The following is a 23,938-nucleotide window of genomic DNA, read 5'->3' as shown; positions in this document are numbered from 1 at the left end:
TTGAGATGAAGGTCGAGTTTTGGGGCTACTTTGAAAACCATGTGAAATTTGGTTTGTAGTACTCCGAGTGACCTAGAAGAATGCATACTAACCCACAGAACGTTCTTGGCGTAGAAACTGAAGTTCAAATTGGCATTTTTAAACATGTTGGATTTATTTTACTGTCTCTGGCTCATAAAAGAGTAAGTTGGCAGAAAAAAGCAAGTCTTAACTGGATTTCTGAGTTGTACATTCATGGTTACAGTTTCCACTGTGACTATTAGAAAATAAATGAAAATGTAAGTGTAGAAAATGTAGCCTTTTGCATGAGGGCATCCTATGGGCTGATTACTTTTAGAAAGGTTTGGGGACCATAGGGTGGGTTTAAATAATAATTATAACCTATAAAAGGATTGGAAATTGGAGAACAAAGGTCATTTGTGCTGAGGGTTGGGGATTTTACATGCAGATGGATTGGCAGAGGGGAAGAAGGTTGCTTTCATAGAGTCACATCCCTGTCCACAGAATTTCTAATTTTAATTCAATGGAAGTGCAAGGAAAACCTAACAGAGTGAGAAGTACATCATCAAGCTAAGACTGCTGAACAGTTGTTCACATCGGAGGGCTAAATAGCTGGCCCCCATATCCTGCTCCTCTTAACTTCATTAGGGCCTACAGAATAATGTAGTAAATGGTGGTGTTCACATGAAATATAGCCCAGCAAACTGGTGTGACCACAAAGGCAGCCAACTGTGGATGACATAGTACAGAATTAGATCCTCGATCAGGGATAATGTAAGGACACTGAACCAAGTTCTGTGCAGGGCCCAGCCCAGCCAGCGGATGTTAAACAAGACACTTCTGGATGCCTAATTGGCATTCATTAAATACTTGTTGATAAATTGATTGACTTACTGATTGACACAGTGTCACTGAGAATGCCCAGATGGATGACAAGGCTTTTGACATTAACTCTATTAATATGTCAGTGGCTTAGGCAAGTCTCAATGTTTTCTTGACACAGGATCCTCCTGTCTACAACACAGATGATAGTCACTTGACTATAGCAGTTTTAGGGGAGAAGATAAGACTGAAAAAAGATGAGATTATTGTTGAAGTCTGAGGCATCCCTCTCCCATCAAAATGTGCCAGCACCAGACAGCTTCCACAGGGAGTCAGAGCCTGACAGCTCAGCTGTCTCCCGAAAGGAGAGACAGAGGGCAAATCATGTTCCAGGAGCACGAGGCACAGCCAGGTGCATGAACCCAGCTGAGCAGCAGGGCTGAAGGACTGGCAGTAGCTAAGGAGCACTGAGCGGACAAGCAGGATCAAACCTCAAGGATTATCTGCCTCTAAAACCTTCCCCCTAAACCCTGCTACATCCTATTAGAGCAGTGGCTCTCAAGCTTCAGTGTACATAAGGAGCACTTGGGATACGTATTTAATCTACAGATTGCCATATCCTACCCCAGAGACTCTGAACCAGTAGATTTCTTGGAGCCCAGGAATCTTCACATTAGCAAGTGCTCCAGGTCTAGGACCACACTAGAAGAAGCACTGACCTAAAGGGAACCCATTGAGCTTTGTACTTCTTAATGTCAATGACGAACAATCGTAAATGACACAAAGATGCCACTGGTTCTCATATCCAAACAGTTATAATTTTGGATTTCTCAGTGTCTCGAGGACCAATGACATTCAGAAACATTTCCAAGTATCCATCATGTGAAATGCATTGAACTAAGCAGTGCAAAATATGCAAAGATAAGAACAGTCATGTGCATAAAGAACCACAAAACCAGGCTGACTTTTATAGAATCATCAAGTGCTTAGGCCAGGAAACTTACAGAAGGGAAGGAGTAGTTCTAAATGCTGGGATCTGGAAAAGTACTTTGGAATTGGTGCCGTCTGAGGTGAAGCTGGAAGGAAGGTAGGACTTCAATTTGGGAGGAAGAAAGACACCACTGGCAGAGGGAATGGTTTAAACAAAGGTTTGGAAGCCTAAGAATCCAGAGTGCTGGCCTGTGCCTGGCCTGTGGAGTGTGTCAGAGGGCAGACTGAAAGCAGAGTAAAGGTAAAACTAGAAGGGCCATTTTAGGGGCTTTGAACTATATGATGAAGTTTGATTTTGTTCCAAAGGCAATGCGTGTAGGATTTTGATCAGAAGAATAACTGAAGAGGATTTTTAAAATTAAACAGATAATATCTAATGTTTAACCTAAACATTATTATTCTAAATAGCTAATGTATTTATAAGGCACAGCATTTTAAAGGAACAAGATGGTACATAATGTAAATTTTCTCTCTCTTACATCTGTGTCTCCCAGTCACCTATTTTGGAAGCAACTAATGTTACCAGTTTATTTTGTATGGAAAGGACTGTTTTGAAAAATAGCTAATAGCCAAATATTGGTTGGGCTGGAATGAGGAAGAGGGGACTCATGACAGAAACACCAGTTTGGTGATCTTTTCAGAAGTCTAGGTGATGAAACGAAGGCTTGAAATAGAGTACTCTCAATGCATATAGAACGGGGATTCTGAAAAGACATTTCATAATCCTGTGCTCCCCATGTCCAATCAACTTACAAACTTACAAATGACAAAAGGGAAGTCAAGGATAGTTGAAATTTTGACCTGAGAGTTGAGGAAAGGTAAGGAGGGGAACTCAGTTTGGGACCAGGATATGGGGAGGCTGTGCAGGAAAGATGGGTTCTATTTTGAAAATGTTTGCCTGAGACATAGGACATAGATGCGGAAACGATAAATATCCTGTTGGAAGGGCAGGCACATAGCTTGGGAGAGAGATTGTTAGAAATACTACTGAGGAGTTATGAGCAAAGAGGTGGTAGTTAAAGTTGTAGGATTCTATGAGTTCAGTAAAGAACACATAGCAGATAAAGGGGCTGAGTAGTGAAAAATTCTTACACAAAGGAGGAAGTAGAAGTGGGGCCAACAGAGACTAAAGAGAGGTGTTCAGCGAGTGAGTATGCATGTTATTAAATTCTGATGAAGGGGAGAAGTATTTCAAAGGGAGAGAGGTCGGGGGATTTCAGATCAATGCTGCCATCATGGTAATAGGAATGTGATGCACTAAGAAGAAGGGCTGAGAAGAAACCCCTGGGCCACCTGGAGATGAGTAGCTCACTGGTGGGGTTTAAAGGGTAGTTTCTGGAGAAAATAATGCAAGGAAATAGTAAAGGAATGCCAGAGTATGGGGGTGTCCTGTGTAGACCTTTTTCAAGGAATCTAGTGAGAATGGAGGCAGAGAGGATAGATGATGGAAAGAGAAATGAGGTAAAGAACTTTCCCCGTAAGTGCAGAGGAAAAGGTTGAAAAGAAAAGGGTGGAGGTAGGGAGATGTTTGATGGAACAAGATCCTGGAAAAGACAGAAGGGGATGAATAAAGGCAAAATTAACAATGAAGGGAAGAAAACCGGAGAAGGTCACACCTAATCTCCTTAGCCATCTCTGCAAACTAGCCAAGATTACCTCTGTGTTCCAGGAGGTATGAGTTTCTGTTTGGAGATTTGCAAAAACAAAACAAAACAAAACAAAACAAAAACCACACACACACACAGAAAGCAATTTGATAGGATATTGACTTGGGAGAAAAGAAAGAATTTTCAAGAGTCACTGACGTTCCAACTGAGGTTGCACTAAAGAAGCTACTCATGTGAGTAGCTTCCATTAGCTTCCAGATCTTTCTTTAATTTCTCCCCCACAGTCACAGTCTCAAAAGAACTGTGCTTAACATTAAGAGTTTGACCTCTTTGGACAATCTGGGAAATGTATTCAAGAACTATCAGGTTCTTTCTGTGGCACATAAAAAGAAGCAAAGGAAGGAATGTAAAATGCCTTCTAGACAGGTTTCTGGAAATCAATGATTGGTCTGTTATTTAGGTACGTATGCAGTGATATTTGGAAAGAGAACTTAAATATCTCTAGCACACTAGGCTGATCAGTTGTGATTTATCAGCATCCTGTTAAAACTACCAAAAAGATATCTGCAAATAATTTATTGGGTCAGGATCAGAGATGAGTGGAACCAGTGTGTCTCCCTGTGACTGAGACCACTACTAGTGATTCTCCAAGCACAGAGGGGCATACCATCCTCCTTCTCTTCTCTTCCCCCTCTTTTATTTTCTCTCATCCATCTGAATTGACTCCCCAAATATGAAGGAAAGGCAAAGGAGCAGCTCCCTGCTAAATTAAAAGAGGTTATAATGGGGACATGTCCATTGTGAAGAACTATGTGCACCCGAGAGGATTATAAAGACCTGCAAACATACTCATGATTTTGTCCCCAGGCTTCATTGAGCAATATATTTTAGCTTGCTTTTTTTCTTTCTATATTGCACTGGACATTATCTTTTTTTTCAATAGCACTTCATTTCACAGAATAAATCCTTCTCCATAAAAATGTTTTACACCATGCCTGCCTCAAGCAATTGTTATGTTAAAAAAAAAAAAAAAAAAAAAAAAACTTTGCAATCACGTTTAAAATGAGACATTTATTCCTTCATTCCTAAATGTGAGTTGACTCCTTGGGAGTATGTGTCATTTTTTGTGGTTTTATTCCCTGAGTTACAGTGATGTGTCTGTGGCACCCACGCTGCATATTTCCTCCTTAGATTATGTGTTAGGTGATCAAAACACACTCTCCTAAGGCGATGCTGCCCTCAAGTGGTCTAGTCTGAGAATAGTCAACTACTTTCCTCTGAATGCAAACTGGGTTTCCATCCCGACCTGTTTGGCTGAAGCGTTAACTCCTGAAGGGAAAAATAATAATTAATTATGTGCCAGTTCTGGGGCACAATAATTATGAGGTACATGAGGAAAAAGGAAGCCTTTATTTCCCAAGATGACCCCAAAAGACATAGGAGTAAAATGGACGACAGCAACAACCACAAGCTTGTTTTGTTAATTATCAAGTAACTGGCTACCTGTATGTGACCATGAGGACTAGGGTGGGCTATGAGTTGAACTGGCCCCCTTATGCCTTTAGGGCCAATCCTCAGCTCCTCTAGGGCAACCCCCTAATCAGAACTTATGACATCATATTCTATAATTAAGGACATACATTGTTTGGAGACAACGCATTCAGGGAAAACATTCAACTCTTCCATGCGACCAAGACTCTCAGAAGAGAGGTCAGTAATTATAGTGATTACATTAATCACAAGGATTGCTGCACGGAGGAGGATAGTGACATGGCTACCCTATGATGAAGCTCTGTGGGGGGTCTGCTCTAATTGGCCACCACCAAAAGTCTCTCATGCCTATGATTAACTTCTCTGGTTGTTTACGTGAGCAGGCTTAGGAATTATGCTGGGTTGTTCTGTGCAGGGCTTATGAGACAGGTTGGTTGCAGGGCTGTTAGGCTGCTCAGCTAGAGAGCCCATCCTGGAACAAACGGGTCAGATAAAAACACATGCCTTTGTGCTGTCCTTCATGGTTTGTTGCATTGTTTCTGGTGCTTTGGGTGATTTCTGTTAATCACGAATCTCCTTCAACAAAGATTTTTGCATGGAAAATGCTAGTTCCTCTAAACTGCTCTTGGGCACAGAGATAAACTAGACCAGCCCAATGAGCAGAAAAGAGTGCTTTATCTAGCAGTTATTTGGTGCTGTGGGGAAAGCCCAGAAAAAGGAAACTGTGCTTAGTAACTTGAGATTGAGAATCAGCTCTGCCACAAACTAGGTATGTAACTGTGAGCAAGTCACTTAAGCATTCCAGGCTCAGTTTCCACATAGGCAAAGTGTTTCATCTAACTCAGATTAGGGGTTCACAGGCTTATGTGGAGATGGTATGCCACACAGACCACCACCAGGATGAGGCCTAAGAGGCAGTGTTCCCTTTCCCTCCCCTCTTTAACTAAACCAGGTTCACTGTTATCCATTGGAATCTGAAAACCACTGAATTCCAATATGTGCTTCTTTCCCAGCTACTTTATGCTGTGATAGTTATAGATACTCTGAATGGTGATGTTGACACTTATTGATCAAGTTCTTTTTTTTTTCAAATTGTAAGTGAAATCATATATGTGTCTGTTAATTTACAAGTCTAGTTTCCGATAAAATTAGTCCAACTGGTGAAATGATGGCACGTGTGGGTGTGTGCTGGGGAAGGGAGGAAAGAAAGAAGTAACAAGTCTCACTATGGTCCCACAGCTTCCAGGATGACGCAGGTCAGGGAAGGATCTAGGTAGACCTTGCCAAGCCAACAGTAGACAGTTCTAGGAGTGTGGATAGACTCTACCAGAAAAGCCAGCCAGAAAATTGATGGTTCTAGTCAAGGAACACTCCAGAGAAGCTCCAAAGGCACATCGGCAGACTAACAAGGCTTTTCACTCTGCCTCCAGAAGACATATTAGGTCTGAGTAGGCCCCCAAAAGAAAAATACATTAGAAAGAATTGAAAATCAAGATTTCCACAAAACAGAGGAAAAAGTTTTACTAAAATATACTATAGATGGGTATATATGTCATTATTAATAGCAGTCATCATTAATTAAACTAGTATGATTTATTTTCAATCAGGAAGTTTTCCCTTTAAGTTAGCTTAAAAACAACATATACTATGCAATGTATCCAACTTCATTTTTCAAGCCCCAAAACAGTTTTTTCCTCTACAGTGCTTAAAGATAATACAAGTGTGGATGAATGATGGTTGAGCTCCAGTCTCCTTTCTTGAGAATAACACAGGGCACAGACCAAGCAACAGACCAAGGTGCTCAGAATTATGAAATGTCCACTCTTTTTAGGTCAAGTATACTGAGTGCAGTATACAAACTTCCTGACCTCTTTGTGTTTTTATGTCACCATCTGTAACCTGTAATTATAGACAGGTTATAACTTATTAAAGTAATTGCTCAGACTATAATTCCTGGTTATATGAATATCTGAAGTACAATTTGTATGGCCTCCTGCAATAGATGCCTCTATTGCTACCCTGTCATTGTGCGGAAAATATAGACAATGAAAGGATATCCATCCAGTGAACAAATATTTACTGAGCATATATTATTGGCAAGACATTGTCATAAACAATATGGAAATACAAAGGCCAGGCATAGGCCTTGCCCACAAAGTGCATGTAATCTAGTAAAAAGTTGCATGTGTAAGCAACTAGAAAATAAGGCAGCCAGTAATAAGTACTTGATAGACAAGATGGTAGTATTTGATTCTGACTTAGAGTTGAGGGTGGGATTTTAGATCACTGTCACAGGAAAGGGGTTTACAAAGTAAATTGCATTGAGACAGGGCCCTACAGCATGCAAAGACTTTTGTAGGTGACAAAATTCTTTCTTTCCATAGGAAGAGAGAACATGCTAAGCAGGAATGGCCCAACAACACTATAAGTAGGAAAGCATAGACACGATTCAAGAGATAGCTGAGCAGGAGAGGGTGTGGCGGGTAAGGGAGAATAGTAGAAGGCAAGTCAGGACAGGAAGGTCAGAGCCATATTCTAGGGGTGTTTGTGTTTTGTGTTAAGGAGATGAGAGGTGCCATGGAGCTGCAAGCCAGAAAGCAAAATGCACAGAATGATTGGAAAGGGAAAGAGACCGATCCACAATCTCCTCTGGAGTATATCGCATCAATCCAGGTGTTAAACAATAAAGATTTGAACTAGAGCAATGGCATCAGAAACTATGTATGAATGCACATATGTGTGTGGGGCAGTGTTATTGAAAAGCAGAATTCAATTCAAGGGCACTACATAGGATAAAACAATAAGTTGGACAAGGGGATTAGAGTCCTACACATAAAAAGGTTACAGGCACTTTTCAACAAATGGGCTAAGTGTGTGTGTGTGTGTGTGTGTGTGTGTGTGTGTGTGTGTGTGTGTCAGGAGTATTTCACATGAAATATACAAGTATACTTGTACCTATGATTAGTCATAAAGTCCTGGCATAATTTTTCAAAATAAAGAACTTTTTAAAAAAATCTGGAAACGGAGATTTGATTGGGCACTGATAATCATTACCTTGTAAATGAAGTTGAATGTTTTTTTCCATTTCAGCAAATCATTGGGACAAGTGGAAAATCCACTGGAATACATACATATATATACAGTAAACAGAACAAGGTAATATAAATTACCCTGATTATTCATAAGCCAACTGGTGAAAGGATAAGGTATAGCCAAAATTTCCCTGCAAATGGTTTGTCATGTTTTTCTTGTCAAAAAATTAATGTTAGACCCAACATTTTTGTGTTTTACTTCACTTTTTACTATGCTAGGGAAAATGCCATATTTTATTTTTGATGCAACTGAACAAGTAGAGAAAACGATTATCTGGAATTCTAAAAAGTAAGTAAAGTGTCAACAAGATACAGTAATTCAGTCAATCAGCAACTGCAGGTTAAATGCTTGTTTTGAGGGCAACTTTCTGCTAAATTGTGGGGAACAAAGGGAAAGATGAGACTTGGCTAGTTCCTAGAGAAGCTTGAAATTTAGATGGGCAAATCTGGCCAAGAAGCAAGGTGCAACTAGAAAATCAATAAGTTATGATATCATAACCCATTGACGTTTTCAAGGAATTCACCTAAAAATCTTAGAAAATTCCCAATCCACAAATTCTACAGTAGCATATAATTCCCTCATAAAATATTCATGCAACAGCAAGTTGACATCAACAAAACTATGTTGGACTATATATGAGGTCCTATTTGCTGGGTTCACTCACGTGGCTAGTAACCTACTACCTGGAACCAGGCTTGCAGAACTCCTGAGTGGAAGTTATGTCTTTGCAAGATTATAAGTGGCAATGCCATAAACCTACAGGGTTGCTTTAGAGATGTCAAAACTGGGATTGCTAACACTGTACAAGGTCAAGCACTAATCAGCATGATGTATGTTCAAAGGAGGCCTACAGAATGGAGAAATTTCTATAGAGCAGAGTTGATGCTCCACAGACAAGGTAGGATTATGATCCAGACATGCCTGATTTCTAGCCTCTGGAGCTCTTCCCTGCCTTCAGTAGAATGGCTGGAACCCACCCACAAGGCTAGTGCCTCCTCAAGTCACTAGAGTCAATCCAGTTATGGGGCAGGAAAGATTTCAAAAGCTCTGGTAGAGGACAGGAGTCTATTAATAAATGGCAGGCTCCACAGCAGGCACTTTTCTATTTTTGCATCAAATCTGTAAAATATTTATTATTCTCCTCACTTTTATGTACGAGGAAAGCAAGGCTCACAAAAGTTAAAGGACTTGTGTCTGATCATACAGCTAGTGGCAGGAGAATGAAATTCAAGTTCAAAGGCATTTACTATGGTAGATTCCTTCTCAGGCTCTGGAGCACATATTCTTAGCCCTGTGTTTTTTGGGGTATGAGACTGTGTCACTTAATGCTGGTTGGCTCTGATCCAGAGTCCAAGTTTTGATGATTAGGCTTCTGCCTTGTGCTAGGGAACTAATCCTGTAACTATATCCCTGTGTGTCTCACTGTTTGTGACTTAATTGTGCCCTTAATAAATTGGGTGGTAACCCAGCTCTTCTATGACAGGAATTTCCCCTTGCATCTCCTCCTCATTCCCAGGGGTGAAAGTCCTGCCTTGAATTTCACCTGATTGCTTGGACTCTGCTACCACTTGTTAGTAGATATCCCAAGTGCTGTCTGTGTGTACCCTTAAGTTCCTCATAATGGTTGTATTGGATCCTTCATCTCTGTTTGTCATTCATATGCCAGCCCATTCCCACTCTTAAAGCTTGACTTTTTTCTGAAAGGAACTCCTTACCCAGACAACCCCAAATTTTCTCTTGCCATACTTGCCCAATCTCTATTCTACTTGTTGATTTGTCTTCCTTCTAGCACTAGCACTACATAGATTTTGGGATCTGTCACCCAAATTATTTATTACTCTGTGTGCTGGTCTTTGTCTAGCTCCTTTAGCCCAATGACTGAGTGATGTGTGGCCCACAAGGTAACTATGGCAGAACAGTGGTGGGAAAGAGTCCCGTGTATGCCTGGAGGTGCAAAGGGTAGCCTCACATGGGTGGAAGTTGTGTGTGACAGGTTGTTGAAAGCAAGGGTGGATTACTGGGGTGGAACCATATTGAAAACAGTTTTGAATGCCAGAATGTAACATTTGGCGGTCATCCAGTAGTGATGAGAAATTATTATTGGTTTGTAAGCACTCTAGGGAGATTAGTCAGTGTGTAGCATGGACTAGACAGGAGATGACTGAAGACAGAGAAACAAGGAAACCATTAAAGTTCTGCAAACACAATGTGATGAGAGCCTGGATTAGCGTTACCTGCAATAACCCCAGGAAGGAGATAAGAGACAACATTTGAGGCAAAACTGCAGGCTTAGTGAGAGATAGGGTATGTAGAGAAGCAGAAGTCAAGGATGAATCTAAAGTCCTAATAATGGTGATGCTATTGGTAGAAGAAAGAAATCTTGGGAAGGAATCAAAATCTAGGGGAAGAAACCCTAAAATCTCAGCTCTCTTTTCAAAATTTTCAGTATTAACATTGATTGTATTTGAGAACACTGCTAGCAAGTATCCAGGCAAAGGGATGTGTTACAGTCAATCGAATTGTTGAGTTAAGACTAGAAGACAAATGAACAATCAAGGCTAAACATATCAATTAGGGATAGATGTGGGAGAAGTCACAGGTGTGGACAAGTGAACTGTGAGGGAAGTCAAACCTAATCTGGCAAGAAGTCCACAGTTTTCCACAATATTCTGGGTCTGGGCCTCTGCTGGGCCAGTGGCCAAGGATGGGCAAGAGAGTCAAGGATGGATTGTATATTCACAAACAAGAAAGCCTGTTATATAACTTGGCTCTAAAAAGAGCCACCACTACAATTAGATATGGGATCTCTAGGGCCTGAGAACCTCAATAATATAACACCTGTGTGAGATTTTCTATCTCATCCCACTGAGAGAAGCTACAGATGCCACTTGCTATGGCTGATTCCCTTTGGGCACTAAAATTTATTATCCCACTTAAAGGTGTTGTAGAAATGCCTCTTTTCTTAGATCAAATGTAATTATTGTCCAGGTTTAATATTCAGCTATGTTTAAATCTCATTCTCAACTCTCTTTTCAAAAATTAAAATCATATGACCAAGATAAACTGGTTAATGATTTAAGTCAGCGTTCTCAGCTGTAAAATGGGAACAATAATACCTGACTCCTCCTTTCGTGAGGAAAGAAGAATCTTAAAACAGATCAATGAAGAAATTTACATGTGTTAAACTATGTTCTGAGTGATGTTAGATTGCTTATTTCAGTGGGGTTTGTTTAGCTCTTATGTACTACGGCTACTGATTGGTGTAGACTATATAGCTTTTATGTAACTTCTGGACCAAACTAAGCTTCTTTTAGTTCTGATACTAATTAATATCCAAAATTGTGGTTAAGAAAATGAAGGGGAAGGAGAAAAAAATGTGGCTATTTATGGTGGGCTCTTTTGTGGGGAGGGAATTTTTTGGCTATGAACTGGCATTTGCCCAATAGTATTCTGAGTTCAGTAAATAACTCAACACACACGGGTTAAATTTCCAATGAAAAACATGAAGCTTAAAAAGTAAGTGGAAAGTACTTGGCAAGATACATATTTACATTTGGTGAAGGGAAATTTTTATGGTGGTTAGCCAAACCTGACATGCACAGGGATTAATTCATCCTCACTTATCACAGAAACAAAAACTGCCAGTATCATATCATATGCACTATGCTATGGCTTTCTCTTAAAAATCGGCACCACTGTGAAAGGAAGCTGACTTCTGTGTGCACACAGTGCAAGTGTATGCCTTACTAGAATCATTATATATTTTTATATATATGTATAATAAAAACTACTTTTTAAAATGCTGAGAAAATCTTATATTTGAGGTACTATAATTTTATTATTAATAGCATAATAGAAACCTTGAATTATTAATTATATAATTGATGGAATTCATATAATAATTAACAGAATTCACATAATAATATAGAATTACTAATTCTATAATTCTGATTTATCCAAAAATTCAAATGTTTTTCACTCTACAGACGCTCCTCAACTTACAATGGGACTATGTCCCATAAAACTCATCATAAATAAAAAAAATATATAAGTCAAAAATGCATTTAATGTCTGGATAAGCCCATTATAAAGTTGAAACATCGTAAGTTGAGCTATCATAAGTGGGGACCATTGGTACTTGCTGTCTGCAGAAAAAGTGGTGTGAGTGGGGAGAAAAAACAGGTAAGCAAGCGGGGACAGCCAGCTTACAAAATATATATTTCTGATCCTGTGATATCTTGTTTCCAATTTTCAAATGAAAGACACTGAAATTATTAAGCACCCACTCTGTGATGAAAAGTAAACTGAGCTTTGAGGAGATTTCTGTAGCTTGCCCAAGGTCACAGAACTAGATTTAAACTTAGAGATGTATAACTTAAAATTGTAGGCAGTGGGCAAAACAGTTTCACCCTTGCTGTCTCTGTAAACCTGACAACAATCCTAAAAGGACAATGCTGGAAGTGATGGAGAAAAAATAAAGCCAGCACCAAAGAGACAAATTTGCTAGTTTCCCTTCTGAGTTGGTTTAGAAAAACTGCTCTTGCAGTTTGGAGGGTGTGGAGGAAAAGAAAAAAAAAAAAAAACACAAAAAGTGTTTTATTTTCCCATTTGGGGAAATGTAAGGGAATCAGATTCTGCTTGGAAGCTCAGAATTCCCCCCCCCCGGCTTTTTTTTTTTTTTTTTTTTTTTGAGACAGGGTCTCTCACTTTGTCAGCCAGGCTGGAATGCAGTGGCATAATCACAGCTCACTGCAGCTTCCACCTCCTGTGCTGAAGCCATCCTTCCACCTCAGCTTCCTCAGTAGCTAGGACTACAGACACACTCCACTACACCCAGCTATTTTTTTTCTTTTCTTCTTTTGTAGAGATGGGGTCTCCCTATGCTGCCCAGGTTGGCCTCAAACTCCTGGGCCTAAGTGATCCTCCCACCTCTGTCTCCCAAAGTGTACAGGCATGCATGAGCCTCTGCACTTGGCCTCAGAACTGTTTTTATAAGTACAGTTAAATATTATTCTGTCTCCTCTCTTTCCTTTATGTTCTGATGGAAGTTCTCATCAGAAGTGAGGATAACTCCTACACAGAATTTCTGTGGAGATTAAACAGAGTTCTACATGTAAGCCTACGAAGCTGTTCAGGACCATTACAGAGTACTGTGAAGCTCACTGGGACCACGCTATGAGGTCCATCCCTGTAGAATCATGTGATGTTGAAGAAACCATTATTTTCCGTCTTATACTTTCTCTCTCTCTCTTTTTTTTTTTTTTTTTTTTTTTGAGACGGAGTCTTGCTCTGTCGCCCAGGCTGGAGTGCAGTGGCGCAATCTCGGCTCACTGCAAGCTCCGCCTCCCGGGTTCACGCCATTCTCCTGCCTCAGACTCCCGAGTAGCTGGGACTACAGGCGCCCGCCACCTCGCCCAGCTAATTTCTTTTTGTGTTTTTAGTAGAGACGTGTTTCACCGGATTAGCCAGGATGGCTATGATCTCCTGACCTGGTGATCCGCCCGCCTCGGCCTCCCAAAGTGCTGGGATTACAGGCATGAGCCACGGCATCAGGCTTATACTTTCTCAAAAGAGGGAAGTCCACTCCTCTTATGGTTGGGACAGCATAACACTTCTGGATCTCTCCTGTCACTTCTCGCCATGGGAAGAGTAGCTAATTGGATTAATAGAGAGCCTGAAAGTCGTTGAGCCATTGTTTTTCAGAGACTATGGTTACTGCCTTGAAAAAGAAGAGCTGACCAGGTCTTTCTCTTACCGCCTCAGACCACTGTGTTCACAGACGGTGCACTCACTTGTGATTCAGGACCCAGAAAGTAGGCAAACCCTGTCCTAGCAGGCCCAGCTAGCTTCTGTTCTCCAGGCCAGCTTTGCTGTCTATGAATAAGTCAGGCTACCCTTTCACTGGAGACCCATTGACTTTAAAGTAAAACCATTAATTCCTAAAAGATAGGGAAGTGCCATTCTAGCCTTAGGTCTAAGACGCATTGTCCAGTCCATCTTTGTTGTGAGTAAAACTGATCATTTCAAGTTAAAGCCTAAAAGGATGGTGGGATGTATGAGAGCTACTGTAAGCCTTCAACATTTGGGACCCCTGAGATAGTCGCCCAGTCCTCTGCTGTCTTGAAAACACTGGTATAACATAACCATCCACGGATTCTGGCTCTTTGTTCTTAAGAGTTGTGGGTTTGCTTTGTTTTCAATTTAAAAGATGCATAATAATTATCTTCTTATTGTTTAGAGTAATTTACTAAACAGTAGCCAAAACAGCTAACTTAAGACACTGAGCAAATCTCAGAAATCAAATATAACATAAATTCATCTTCACATCAAAGAATAACATACTGCATTTTAACATGGAGGGAGAGAAGGAGGGAAGGTGCCGATGGAATCTTTCACTAGCCCCAGGATGTGCTCAGTCCCAAAGCGACCCCAGCTTTTTGCCACCCCAGAGAGTGTGGGGCTAACAACAGGCCAGTTTAAGGAGACAAAGTATCATCGGGGGGTCAAAACAAATGAAAAGATTCCATGTCCTCTGGAAATTATGTTGACATTTCTCTGAGAAAAAACAAAAGTGATCTTTTTGATTGATTACTTTATTCATTTATTTATTGACAATGAGTTATAAAGCACACACCATGTTCTAGTCCTCTTCTAAGTGAGGACTTCTTCTCTGCATGTGCAAATGCTTCTGAGATGAAGGGAAGCTTTAGGAAGCCTAATGTGGTCATAGGCCAAATCCACCCACCTTGGTTCTAGAGTATTCGTTCATAGCATTCTCTATTTTGGCAGTAATTTGATATAGCAAGGCAATTTTTCTATTACAGTCCCTTTATAATAATGAAATGAGGTTACCTGCTATGGGAAGTATATTTATCTTCCTATTATTTACAAACAAATTTGTAAATAATACGTGGGGTGGTTAAGGTAAAAGCATTCATGCATCTTGTCCAAGGGAGGTATGAAGTTATTAAAGGGTATATAGTAAAAAAATTGGAGGGATACAAACTTCTTGTTTTATTGAGTGAATATTAAAGAGTACTAAGGGACAGAATTATTCACTAGTGACTGTGTCATAGATCTTGATCAGAAGCAATCAAACTTCTGGGGCTCTTGATTGGCACATATGGTAGCAAGACCTTTGGAAATTTCTCAATAAAACATTTATTTATATATATTTTGTTCTGAATAAATTGTGAGCACCTTAGGGCAGAAGTGCAGTTTATTCATCTACATGCTTATGTCTGGTACATGGTAGGCATATGACAGATAATTGTTAAGATAATGAAATCTGTTGATAATTTATAATTCAGGAGTAAAATAGATTTCAGATAAAGCTTTTGCTAGGTGGAGAGTGAGTACAAATTATATTTCCAAGAAGGCTCATATATGTCAGTTATTAATTTTTTTATCATTATTAAACAGAAGTCCTAGACGATGAACAGAAATTTTACCTAATGCTGTTAATTAATAATAGATAAATATAATTGAAACAATGAAAGTGCTCAATATTTTCCTTATGCTAATCTCCAATAGTTAAATGCAAACAATAGAACATTCCCACAATTAAATTCTATTACACTTCAATCTACTTTTTAAAGAGGCCAGGTTCTCATCTCAAATCATTTTTGTTGACATTTCTACTAAGTTTTCATGTTTTAAACAATAACTGGTATTTTACCAAAAAAACCCTGTAATCAACTTCCAAAATAACAGCTATTTTCATATATTAGTGACCTTATAGAAAGAACGCCCAGAACTTAATAAAACCTCAGAAAACTTTAGAAAGTCCTGATTCACAGGAACACAGTGCTCATTTGGTTTCAGGCCACTGGCTACTTCATTGTTGGGATTTTCCAAGTCAGATAGTATTACACTTGGAATATGCCAGTGAACATTAATAATCATGACCATAAATGAAAAGCTGGCCTCCTCCAATGAGATATAAAAGACTAGCTTTCCACACGCCCTCAGAGCAGCAGAGGGCAGTGAAAGCACTGGTAATGGATAATATAAACCCAGTATTACCATCAGGAGAGAAACATTGTATTTTTTTACAAATACATTTTCCATTTTAAACTAACACCATGCATGTAAGAGTTTGGAAATATATTCTTAGTCTCTAATGCAGTTTTGGAGACATATAGAACTTTTACAAAGTGCAATGTAATTTCTATGTAGCATTTCTGGGACTTAGAGTTCAATTTAATATATCAGAAAAATGTTTGAGAGTAATGCTGCCTTGTAAACTTGGTCTAAAACTTAACTGTACAGTGTAGGAGATCATAAAACAGTGGTAACCCACCAGAGACAGAGTGTTGTGTTTATGAGAGTATAGAATTTAGGAGCTGCAAGGGCCCCTTGAGGTTAACTAATGACTCGTGTCCCTCCTTTGAACTGACCTGGAAAGTCTACTGGACTTGCTCAACTAGAGAGAGACTAAGACAGTGGTCTCCTCACTCCTCTCGTTCTGTAGAGTTTCTTGTTCTGTTTTGTTTTCGTTTTAGTTTTGCCATGCTATATTTCATAATACTTAGCAGTTAGATTTATAATCGCTGATGTTTTAGTCAGAGTTCAAAGGTCAAGGAATTTCCACCTGGAAAATGCAGGAGGGCTCAAAGTCAGTCTGAGCTTGCTTCTGCAAAAATTTGTTTTCAACTTTGAAAAGAGAGGACTCCACAAGGGGGTTATGCCGTTCATTTGAAATTTTAAAAATTTCTCTACCCGTTGCAAGTCAGTATATACTTCAAGTTCTTTAAAAAGAACAAAGACCCATCACTCCTCCACCCAGGCCTCCTAGAAGACACTGCTCTTTTGACCTCTGCAAACCCACACAAATCCAGTCCCCTTTCCTTCTTAGATTGCCCCATCACTGTATCATGGTCAGAAATTTTACTAAATGGCAAGGCAAATGCCTGTGGGTGCTTTCTTAGCTGTGACCTTTCGAAGTCTGGGCTCTAATTTAGAAAATCTGTTACTCACTTTCCTGCTGAGTTGGGAGAGTGAACTGGAGCTCCGGAGTGGCTGGGAAAATGGTTAAATGGTTAACGGTGAAACAGTGACCTCTGGGAGAAAAGGTATCTCTGTGGAGCCAGGACATTGCTCTAACAGTTACATTCAAACATTTTGTCTCCAGACTTTGTTGATTTGCCTGGAGCCCATGAGGTCTGATTGGCATTAGCAAGTTCAAGGGCCGCCAGTGACATTCTCCTGACCCTGCAGCAACTTCCTTCTTTCAAGAACACACACTAAGCCTCAGGCTGGGACCTCTTGCTTTCATTTTCACTAGCTGGCTTCTCAGCCTGCTCCCTTTGTTCTACATCTTGTGGTTTTTCAGCGAGTCAAGGGCCAGGCTGAAATCCCAGAGCAAATTCTTCCAAGGCCAAACAAGGAAATGCTCAGCAAGTCTTTGGAAACCAATAACCAAGAGCAGTAAGTTATCTTATTTGAAAGTGAATACATTGAATGTCACCTATTTTTTCACCACAGTTAGACATTTTATGGAATAGCTGTATATCTTCATTATATGACATTCTCTAATAAAGTTTAAAGTTGCATGGATAGGTCCATGTTTTAAGTTGACTTTTTTTTTTTTTAAGGTATAAAGATTTTTCAAATCAAGAAGAATTAAAAAGCCAAATCAAGGAAAACACCTTCTGGAGAGAATCTGGTGTTACAAACTTTAGTTAAATGCTGTATATTTTACGATTTCTTAAGGAGATGACTAATACCAAAGAGAATTATCCAAGGCATGCCAAAAGCATAGGGGAAAACATGGAATCTCTTTGTCCAGAAACTATCAGGGATTGTGTTATACCCCTTTCCCCCAGCGAGGCAAATGGTTCTCTGGAAATGACCATGAATGGGGCTTCCCCACTGCACTTTTAGTTGAGTTGGCCAAAGAAGCTGCAGAGAGAGCATCAGGCCAAGGACCAAGAGGAGCTATGGTTTTTGTGTGATGAAATGTGCTACCATCCAGCAAGGATTAGGCTCTGAGCACAACCTGCTGGTTTGGAAACCTGAAGCCAGGATTTTCAGAATGCTGGCTCTTAAGTATAACCCAAACAACAAAGAGAAGTTGTTTGTTTGGAAAACCCAGGCTCAGGGAATGTCAGAGCTAAAAGGTCAATTGTAGAGTTATCAGGTAGCTTGACCAAAACCATATTTACATGGTTCCTCTGCAGAATGTTATTTCCTATAGGGAGACAGAAGTAGAAGAGAGAAAGAAGAAGGGTGGGAGGGAAAAAAAATGTGCAGTATAGAGTGGGAGCTAAAATGGGCTTGAAATTAACTCAGTAGCTGAGTTGAACCACTGAAACCTTTGTTTTCTGAAATATTAGATGGGAATAATAGTACCCTCCTGTGTTATAAGGTTGTTATAAGAATTCATAGAATTAATATTTGTAAACTATTTAGTGCATGTCTGGAACATATCCATTATGCTGAATAATGGTAAACTATTATTACTGTTATTTTAAGTAACTGGATAAAGAGGAAAAAGATGTACTTACTGTGAGGTACAGTTCCTTAAACACTACCATGTTATTAACTAATCATTCAGAGCTTTGTAAGGAAGGACCTGCTCTTCAAGTACATCAGTGAATTCAGATACTTTAAAAACCTCATCAATCTGTTCAACCTACATTTGTAAAATCTATACAATCTGGGACAAACTAGGCCACCATTTGTTCAGGTAATACCCAATACAAGGGGACCTGGGGGAGAGGGCCTTTCACTTGCCAAGCCCTGTAAAACAGTAGTTTTGGGTTATATCATCCCAGAATGTGTGTCTATATATGTTATGTGTGTATATATATGATATATATATAATTTAAATTTGTATAAATGCTTCATATGAACTAGCAGCAGCCCTGGGGTCCAATCCTAAATCCCACAGCAATTTAGGATCTTGACCGAACCCTCTGTCATACCCTGGCTTTCCTTCTTCAGGCAATATTATATAGAGGAAGTCCTCCCTTGGGGTTGACAAGGGTAAGGGTGGGGAGCTGTGCTCCAGGGTTTCTGGGAAAGACAAACCAACTCAAACAAGCCTATTCTATCTATCAGCTCTACCCAGAAGCCGAAATGGGGAGGGAGACTGCCTTTTCTTTCTCCCTAGAGAGCTCATACCTCAATTCTGCTTTAAAGGTATTGCTTGAGTATTGAGGTATAGGAGTCGGAGGGAGCGATGATGAATGCCTTCTCAAATAAAACACTTTTTCTATTTCCTGTTTCTTTCTATCCACCCAAATGAATGGTTGAGAACTTTGCTGCCAACTTTTGCCTTTGAGCCCCTCCAATCCACCTAGATTAATCCTGGTTGTCCTATCAGATTTAGCTTTCCATAATCCACAATAGTCTCCCATCCCAGAATGAGGTATGGGCTTATTTATTTATTTATTTAGACAGGGTCTCACTCTGTCACCCAGGCTGGAATGCAGTGGCACAATTATGGCTCACTGCAACTTTAACCTCCTGGGCTCAAGCAATCCTCCCACCTCAGTCTCCATCCAGCTAATTATTAAAAAAAAAAATTTTGTAGTGATAGGGCCTCATATTTTGTCCAGTCTGGTCTTGAACTCCTGGGCTCAAGTGATCCTCCCATCTCAGCCTCCCAAAGTGCTGATATTACAGATGTGAGCCACCGTACCCAGCCCCCTCTACTTTTTGATATCATCTTGTACGTACTTCCCAGAATATAAATCCATGAGGACAGGACCTGTGCCATCTTGTACACAGTTTTATTTCCAGCACCTAGAACAGTGCCTGATACATAGCAGACATCCAGTAAATATTGTCGAATGACTGAATAAATGAATCATATACAAGTAAAGAAGGAAAAAAAAAAAAAACAATACTATGTAACCATAATTGCCTTCTATGGAGGCTAAAGAGTAGATCCTGGAACATAAAAGTCCCCATGCCTGAGCACCAGGATGGATTTAGGTATGAACAAAGTGGGCCTGGATTTGAATTTTGGGGATGCACGAAAAGAACAGAATTACTCTGTACAACAGACAGCAAGCACTTCCTGGAGCTGGAGTTTGGAGGAGGGTAGAATGCAGTGCAGGAGGGATGATATGAGGAATAGAACTGGGAGATGGATGAGAAGATTGGCAGGAGTATGGCTGTTGTGTGGGGTAAAGTAGACAGTGAGAAGGGCCTGGTTGGGGTTGGGGGGTGCTGGCAAATGGACTTAAAACAGGAATGTGCACTCTGCCATTTGAAGTTTATTGCTGTGCTCTCCCATGACCCCAAAACTCCCAGTTCAAGTTTTTGCAATACATTATCAGCCTGGATTTTATGATTGCTTTGTGTGTGGTGTAGGGGAGGGAGAATAGATGAGAAAGAGTTGTCTCCCAAGCTTGAGTTTATGCCAAGACAGAGATAAAAGAACAGCTACAAGATGCACAGTACATTAGAAAGCAGGAAATCAGAGCAGAACTGACTGTGAATGCAACAGAAATCTTGGGAGCAGCCTTTGGGCCTCAAAAGGACATGAAATGGAAGTTTTGTGCTGATTTCAGTCAGATCTCAAGGGACCAGGAGGTCCCAGCTAACACCTGGGACACACTATGTATTCTACACAAGGGTTAATTTTCTTGCCTTTTTTTCAGTCCTTTGGACTGAGTTTCTTGATAGCAGGGGTTTTCTTGTTTGTAAGAACATCTACATCTCCAGCACAATATCTAACACGTAGTAGTTACTATTTATTGAATAAACATATGAATGGCTTTACCATAAACCTTCTTCCTTGGAAACTACCTAAGATTAATGAGAAAAAACTAATCAAATAAAGGAGTGGGAGGGAAGAAGGGAGAGAAAGATGGAGATACAGGTGGAAGTGGAGAGGCAGAGTGAGAGGGAGAGAGAAATAGTATGGCACCCTAATAAATAAAGCCTGATGGTTTTTTCAGATAATATTTTTTCCATATCTCTCACTTTTTAATTGTTTTTATTTTTTATTTATTTTTGAGACAGGTTCTCACCCTGTCACCCAGACTGGAGTAAAGTGGTACAATCTCAGCTCACTGCAGCGTCTACCTCCCAGGCTTAAGCAATCCTCCCACCTCAGCCTCCCAAGTAGCTGGGACCACAGGCGCATACCACCACACCCAGCTAGTGTGTGTGTGTGTGTGTGTGTGTGTGTGTGCGCGCGCGCGTGTGCACGTGTGTGTGTGTGTTTTGTAGAGACAGGGTTTTGCCTGCTGCCCCGGCTGGTTTCAAACTCCTAAGCTCAAGTAATCTGCCCACCTCAACCTCCCAAGGTGCTGGGATTGCAGGCGTGAGCCACCAAGCACAGCCATATCTCTCATTTTGAAGAATCTATCATTTATCTTTATTCTCCAAAACTTCCTTGGCACCTGCTCCATATGCTAGAATGAGGTTAAATGGAGCAAAAAGCCTGGTGGACAATCTTAATGGGTGGTCCCTCTCATGCAAAACCCATGGACATCCCAATAGGATGCAATCCCATCTCAGTGAGAGCCGTGCATCACCTGGCCAGTATTTGATTAGAAGGTTGACTGATTGATTGATTGATTGATTGATTGCATTTCGAGGACAGAATGTACCCAGTACAGCTGTGGCCTACATTCTACTATGAGTTTTCCTAGAAGCAATGGTTAAATATGAGTAATAAGTCTCCTAGGCCTTTATTCAAAAAGCTTAATGCAAATTGTTTGGTTAGAGGATCTGAGGTTGTACCTCTGCAATAAAAGTTTTACAGACTATGGAAATAAATAATAACAGCATGTACTAATATTAATTTTTTAAAATCAGTGTATCCTCATTTCCCTGAGAATTTGATCAACTGGTAAAATAAACAAGTATAATAAAATCTGATTTTTTAAAAACATGTAAAGATGTGAGTTGGGCACGGTGGCACACACCTGTAGTCTGAGCTACTTGGAAGGCCAAGGAGTTCCAGGCCAGCCTGGGCAACATCACAAGACTCCATCTTCTAAAAAATAGTTAAAGATGCAAGACTTAAAAGTAAGTTTTTCAGTCCAGTGTAAATACATAAAAAATCTAAATGTCATAAGTTTTCCTTATTATTTCAGATTTATTCAGTATTGAAGTAGCAATTAATTACTAGTAATATAGATCAGTAAGTCGGGTAAAATGATTTCTTAGTCTGGTGGCCTGTATGAATGTGCTATTAAATTCATCCACTTTGAAATTACAAATATGATTAAAGTCTATTTTTCCTAGATGAAAACACATTTCAGTAGGACAGAGACTATTGGTCTGTATACTCACTGTAATGATCTAATAGGATGGACAGTTGCCTAGGATACCTTTGGGCACAAAAATTTACTCTCACTAAAGGTGTTATAGAGGTGCCTTTTTCTTAGAATAGAATGTAATACAAATTGAGTTCACTCTCAGATATGTTTAACTCTTATTCTCTATATTACTTTGAAAAATGATCTCTCCCTCCCTTCTCTCTTCATCTTATGGGACACAATATACCACCAGCAGGCAAGCTCAGTGTGTGACTGCAGTGTAGTTCATATATCATGGCTGCATCCACAATTCAACCTGGCCTTCAGCTTACTTGCCCTCAGATTCTGAACATTACAGGCAGTGTGCATTCCCCAAGGCCAAGATTATGCCTAATGGGTGGCAAGGAGAAAACCACTTGTCATTCTCCAAAAATATGACCTGCCAACAAAATGTGGATAAGCTCAAGGAACCATTTCCAAACATGGAAACAGGACTGGATCAGATTGGGGCAGATGGAAGCTTTTCCCAGTTCTTGATTTTGCCTATCTCCCTAACTGATTTCTCAATCACTCAACACAGGATGAAACGGAACAAAAATGACCTCTATTTCCAACACTTTGGAGCTATTAAAAATAGTCAAATTTCTCCTAATCAAAATATTAGAAAAATTAGGGACTTTAGGACTATTCTAAAACCCTTTATAATTAGGAAAATGTCCTAGCAGGGTTAATGTTTTTAGAAAGTAAGAACTGAATACTTTAATGATTATTATATTATTCGAAGTGCTCTCAACTTTGCCTTCTCTGTAGGTACCTGTTATCACTAAGTTTATATTTTGCTTTGCAGGAACATTTTTAGCTATTCACTGATTAATGAAAGGAACATCCGCCCCTATTAAAAAAGCATAATATGTCAAAGATACATTAACAAGACTTCCTTTATAAATTGGCTATTTTCTATCACTCTGGGGCTACAGAGACTTAGTTTCATCTTGTTTTCCTACTGCTTTTCTAATCATTTTTCTCTACTTCCTTTGACAGCTCCTCTTCAAAAAGCAGTCCCTCAGTGAGCTCATCTGCTCTCAGGGATTCATCCATTGCTGCTGTGAGGATGCTTCAAAGTTTAACTGCAGGAACAATCAGTTGCCAGCCATCTACTACCTGATGAAATGGAGCAAAAGGGGATACAGGGTGATTGCTCTTATGTGTGTCTTCAGAACACTAAGTTCAAAGATAAAAATTTCATTTTTCCGGCCAACGAGATGGGCTGAATATCCCAAAGCCTCATTCTGTCAGTAGAGTCAAGATTTAAATGGAGGTAACATCCACTAAAGAGCCATATACTCGAAATTGACAAGATTCTAGAAGAAAAACCCTGCCTTTCTGGTGATACACTGCATCACTCTTGGCACCAAACATTTTAGGAATACTTGGTTATCTTCTACTGTTTTACATTTGTGTCAGTGATTTGACAGATATTTATTGAACACTTACTCTGGGCCAGGTAGTAGTCTAGATGTAGGCAGGCAGCAGTGAACGTGAAAGACCTTAGAGAGCCTTATGAATTTAGAGAGAAAATTCTAACAATAAACACAAAAAATAAGATAAATTAGAGCTATATAGGAGGTAAAAATAGACTAACATGATAGAGCAGTGGGAGTAGGATGGTGGAGGCTGCTCTAGTAAAGGTTGTTGGAGAACGCCTCTCTT

General features: G+C 39.9%; 1 protein-coding gene and 1 long non-coding RNA gene across 7 annotated transcripts in view; one reads left to right on the top strand and one right to left on the bottom strand.

Annotated features, from left to right (window-relative positions):
• SYNPO2 (synaptopodin 2) overlaps positions 1–23,938 on the bottom strand; it is a 171,807-nt gene that overhangs the window by 74,128 nt on the left and 73,741 nt on the right. The window lies entirely within an intron of this gene.
• LOC106998476 (uncharacterized) lies at positions 1,802–23,492 on the top strand. 2 transcript variants are annotated; one of them, XR_001444940.3, is made up of 3 exons: positions 1,802–1,909; positions 8,001–8,066; positions 23,270–23,492. It is a non-coding gene; the product is annotated as an uncharacterized LOC106998476 (long non-coding RNA). The 2 variants fall into 2 exon arrangements; XR_001444939.3 differs by lacking the exon at positions 8,001–8,066.

Source organism: Macaca mulatta, chromosome 5 (genome assembly GCF_049350105.2).
Source record: "Macaca mulatta isolate MMU2019108-1 chromosome 5, T2T-MMU8v2.0, whole genome shotgun sequence".
NCBI lineage: Eukaryota > Metazoa > Chordata > Mammalia > Primates > Cercopithecidae > Macaca > Macaca mulatta.
The sequence above is the reverse complement of the archived record's forward strand: the minus strand, read 5'-3'. Positions and strand labels throughout refer to the sequence as shown.